We start from the raw sequence: 5,179 nt of genomic DNA on the forward strand, positions 1-5,179 counted from the left end.
GCGAGTTCACCATATCGTCGTGCTCTTCTTCTCGCACTCTCTCTCGAGTCGCACTTCCGCTCGTACTCCTTCAACTGGTATCAGAGCTCAGATCGAGGCTCGGGGCAGCACTGCAGCAGAGAAAGCTGAAGACCATGGTGAGAAGAACAAGTCCTCAGTGAAGATTCAAGAAATAAATGTGACAAACACTGTTGTAGAGGATGACAGTCTAGTGTCAGGAGACATCTACTTCTTGAAGAATACAATGGACTCAGCTCTTCTTACAGCATGTGATGGAAATGCACTTAGTGACTGGATTATAGACTCAGGGGAATCACTTCATGTGTCTCCAAACAAGGAGTGGTTTACCTCTTATGTGACCACTAAAGATCGTGTTCGGCTAGGCAATGGGCAGACATGTGAGATCTTAGGTGTTGGACATGTTCAATTGAAGTTTCAGAATGGCTCTTCTTTCACGTTGGAGAATGTGAGACATGTTCCCGCAATTACAAAGAGCTTGATTAGCACGGGTTTACTTGATGATGCTGGCTACGTCACCACTTTTGGACAGAACATGTGGAAGATATCCAAGGGTTCTATGACAGTAGCACATGGAGTAAAGTCTGGAGGATTTTACATGATTTATGTATCAAATGTCTCTAAAAATGTAATCAATGTAACCGAGCAGCCGAACGTTTCTTTGTGGCATAGCCAGTTAGGACATATGTCCAAGAAGGGAATGGAAATCTTGTCTCGTTCTGGTTATTTGCCTGGCTTTTCATTTAATGATTTTGAATTCTGTGAACATTGTCTGTATGGTAAGCAAACACAGCAGCCACATAAGCATAGAAGCAGTAGAAGAGATACACAGTTGGCACTTCTTCATAGTGATTTGTGTGGACCTATGCCTAACCTATCTCTAGGGGGAGCTTCTTACTTTATGACATTTATAGATGATTACTCGAGAAAAGTATGGGTTTACTTTCTCAAGCACAAGGATGAAGCGTTTAGTGTTTTCAAAACGTTTGTGACACTTGTGGAGAATCAGAGTGGCAAGAAGCTTAAATGCTTACGCACTGACAATGGTGGAGAGTATGTTTCAAAGGCCTTTCAGGACTTTTGTGAGTCAAAAGGTCTAAAACGTGAACTTACTGCTCCTTACAATCCTCCTCAAAATGGTGTTGCTGAGAGGATGAATAGGACCATACAAGAGAAGGTCAGAAGTATGTTGTCTAATGCACAGCTGCCAAATGGGTTTTGGGCTGAAGCTGTATCAACAGTTGTTCATCTTGTAAATAGATCTCCTAGCAAGGTTTTGCAGAAGGATTCAGTGCCAGAGATGGTATGGTCAGGCAAAATTCCCTCATACAAGCATCTCAGAGTCTTTGGCTGTGAGGCATATACTCACGTTCCAAAGGAATTTAGGAACAAACTTGAGCCAAAGAGTAGAAAGTGCATCTTTCTAGGCTATGGTAATTCTGGTGAGATGGGGTACAGACTTTGGGATCCCGAATCCAGAAAGGTTGTCCGCAGCAATGATGTTCACTTTCATAAATCCAAATATCATTCTAAACCAGAGAGGGTTGAGGAGATTAGAAGAGTTGTCTTCCAAGAAGATGGACCTGCACGTGCAAGACAAAATGTCAGGGCTCAAGAGGAGCAAGGACAGGATAGAGTGGAACCACAGGTTGTGGCTGAACCTGAGCCACCTATTGTGCGTAGGTCTGGACGTGTCACGCGACCTCCTGATAGGTTTGTTCCATCTATGAACTATGTCATGTTGACTGATTGCAATGAGCCTTCATGTTACAAGGAAGCAGTGCAAATGAAGGACTCCGGGAATTGGAAATTGGCCATGCAGTCAGAGGTGACAGCTCTGCATAAAAACAAGACATGGAAGCTAGTTAAATTACCACAGGGCAAAAAGGCTCTACCTTGTAAATGGGTTTACAGGTATAAGATCACCGCTCATGATAGTCAGCCAAAGTACAAAGCAAGGCTTGTTGCCAAGGGCTTTAAGCAAGAACAAGGCATTGACTTTGATGAAGTCTTCTCTCTGGTGGTCAAGATGACTACATTGAGATGCTTTCTTGCATTGGTTGCCACATTAGATTTGGTGTTGCACCAAATGGATGTCAAGACAGCGTTCTTGCATGGTGATTTAGATGTGGAAATTTACATGCAGCAGCCAGAAGGGTTTGTTGAGAAAGGCAAGGAAGATTGGGTATGCCAGTTGTTAAAGAGTCTTTATGGCTTAAAACAATCACCGAGGGCATGGTACCATAAATTCCACAAGTTTATGCTTTCTCAAGGCTACAAACGTAGTGAGTTCAATCACTGTCTATATACAAAGAAGGCTAAGGATGGTAGTTGGCTGATCCTTATTTTGTATGTGGATGACATGTTGATTGCTGGCAAGCACTTGGAAGAAATTTCAGCTTTGAAGTCAAAGATGGCAAAATCGTTTGACATGAAAGACATGGGTGAGGCAAGTCATATACTTGGTATGCGCATTGAGAGAGACAGATCAAAGAAGTTGATTTGGTTATCTCAAACAGAGTATATTGACAAGGTTTTGCAACGTTTCAATATGGAGAAGGGAAAGGCACTAAGTGTTCCATTGCCACCATATGTGAAACTTAGCAAACAAGATTGTCCTGTGTCTGAGGAAGAACAGGCTGAAATGGATAAGATTCCATATGCGTCTGCAGTGGGTAGTTTGATGTATGCAATAATTGCTACTCGCCCAGACATTGCATTTGCAGTGGGAGTAGTAAGTCGATACATGTCAAACCCAGGAAAGAAACATTGGGAGGCAGTGAAAGGAATATTGAGATACATAAAAGCTACAAAGAGTATGCGTATATGCTATGGGAGTCAGGAGCTAAGTGTAAAGGGTTTTACAGACTCAGATTATGCAAGTGACTTAGACTACCGAAGGTCTACGTCAGGGTATGTCTTTACATTGGCTGGTGGAGCAGTATCATGGCGTTCTAGATTACAAGATTGTGTTACTCAGTATACTATAGAGGCTGAATATGTTGCAGCATCAGAGGCATGCAAAGAATCAATTTGGCTTAATCGACTAGTAACAGATTTGGGAATCAAAAAAGAGATGCTTGTGTTATATTGTGATAGTCAAAGTGCTATACAATTGGCTCGCAATCCAGTTTATCACTCAAAGAAAAAGCATGTGGATGTGAAGTATCATTTCATCAGGGAAATGCTCGAGGATAAGCAACTTCAGCTTGTCAAAGTTCACACCACAGAAAATCCTGCTGATCTACTTACAAAAGGACTTCCCTCAGAGAGCTTTGCGCATTTTCGCAAGCAGTTAGGTGTAGGGTAGTACATCACTTCTCTACATCTCTTGTATATTAGCTTGTATAGTAGCTTCTCTCACACTTAAAGTACCACATTGGACTTTAAGTGGGAGGTTGTTGGGGTATAAAGCCCAATGTGGTCGCCCAGGTAAGTGGACGGGCCGCCAAGTATGTACACATATTCTTTTGTAAAAACCTAATAAGAACTCACTATGCTCTACACATTACAGTAGAGCGAGTTCACCATATCGTCATGCTCTTCTTCTCGCACTCTCTCTCGCGTCGCACTTCCGCTCGTACTCCTTCAGAACGGTCAATGCCGAGTCGGATCGGTATCGATCACAGATCTCGCTCGATCTGTGAAGATTGCTCTCAACTTGTGGGACTCGGTTGCTTGTGCTCGCTCGCAAGCACGGTGTCAAGCTCTCTCTCTCTCTCTCTCTCTCTCTCTCTCTCTCTCTCTCTCTCTCTCTCTCTCTCTCTCTCTCTCTATCTATATATATATATATATATATATATCTCACAAGCTTTTCGCGCAATGAGAGAATATGTGTCTATCTCTCTATCTCCAAGTTCGGGGAGTCGGGGTTTGAGGGTCGAGGGTCTTTGGCAAGAACAAACCCTTGCACACAAAAAAGTTTTAAGGCTCAAAAAAAATAAAAATTGCTTTTGATGCATATAACTGCTTGTGCCAGCGCTGACGAGCCATAGGACACACACAGTGAGTGTGTGTGTGTGTGTGTGTGTGTTGACAAACCATCAACGCGGCCGGCCTATTGCACTGCTCACGGCATTGACAAAATTGGCCATATGGTACTCGGTTGCACCTCCACCTCGCCCTTGTATGCTGGACCTGCTGTGCAGATTTCATGATCCTGCTCGACTGCCTTCAATGCCAAACTTGCCTTGGCTCGTTCATCACCTGCTCGGTGACCTGCTCTCCGGCTAATTTCCTCTTTCGAGCCTTCAAAACTCCAAGCCAAGCTCCCAATGTCTACTCGATTGTACTCGGCTGCATTCAAGTGCTATTGAGCTGCTTATTGACTCTCTTGCAAGCCCCCTTGTTTGATTCAATGCCTTCAAGCTCCTGCTAGTTCTCGTTTACTTGGAAACACTTGCCTTCAAGCTCAACAACCTGCAAATCTCGAATTCCCTGTTGAGATTCTTTGCTTCTACTCGGCTTGCTGCTTGTGCTCGGTACTGACTGCCTTTGTTGCTCACGGGCCTGGCTATCATGAACTGCCTGTTGCACCCCTCGATTTGCCTTGCTGCCCGACTACCCTGCCTTTGAATTGCTTGCTATTAGCTTTCCTTTGCTCGACCCTTGCTCTGCTTCCCATGCCCAAACCCGATTCTGCTCAGCTGTCTGCTCTAGCCTTGCTTGGATTCGATTCTCCCTTGCAATGATTTGACCAGCACTGTCGGTTCCTGCAGAGCTACCAAGCTCACAATTCCAAGATTTTCTTTGGGCTTACTGCACGCGCGGGTAGCCGGAGCTTGGGTGCCCTGTGCTCTGATACCAATTGTTGTGCGTGTACGGAGTGTGTGCAAGAGAGAGGGAAGAAGAAAATGGGGAAGGGGATGATACACAGACAGCCTGTGTTGGGTTAGTGGAGAAGAAAGAGAAGAGTCAACTCTATCCCTTTTTCTCCCTATATTGAATTAGGTGAAAGTATGAACAGGGGCGGTTTCCCACGGCCACTTGGCCTACACCCCAACAGCAACAACCGATGTACATCACTCATTGTTAGGAATAATTGAACTTCACTATAAGTGATTGAACTTCCCTTATGCTTGTCCTCTTCCACATCCAACATTGTCAAACTTGCTAAATTATCTCTTTAACTCCCATCAAGACTCTAATTACTTCCACAGCA

The sequence above is a fragment of the Adiantum capillus-veneris genome, chromosome 4 (assembly GCF_014529385.1).
Source record: "Adiantum capillus-veneris isolate H3 chromosome 4, ASM1452938v2, whole genome shotgun sequence".
Classification (NCBI taxonomy): Eukaryota; Viridiplantae; Streptophyta; class Polypodiopsida; order Polypodiales; family Pteridaceae; genus Adiantum; species Adiantum capillus-veneris.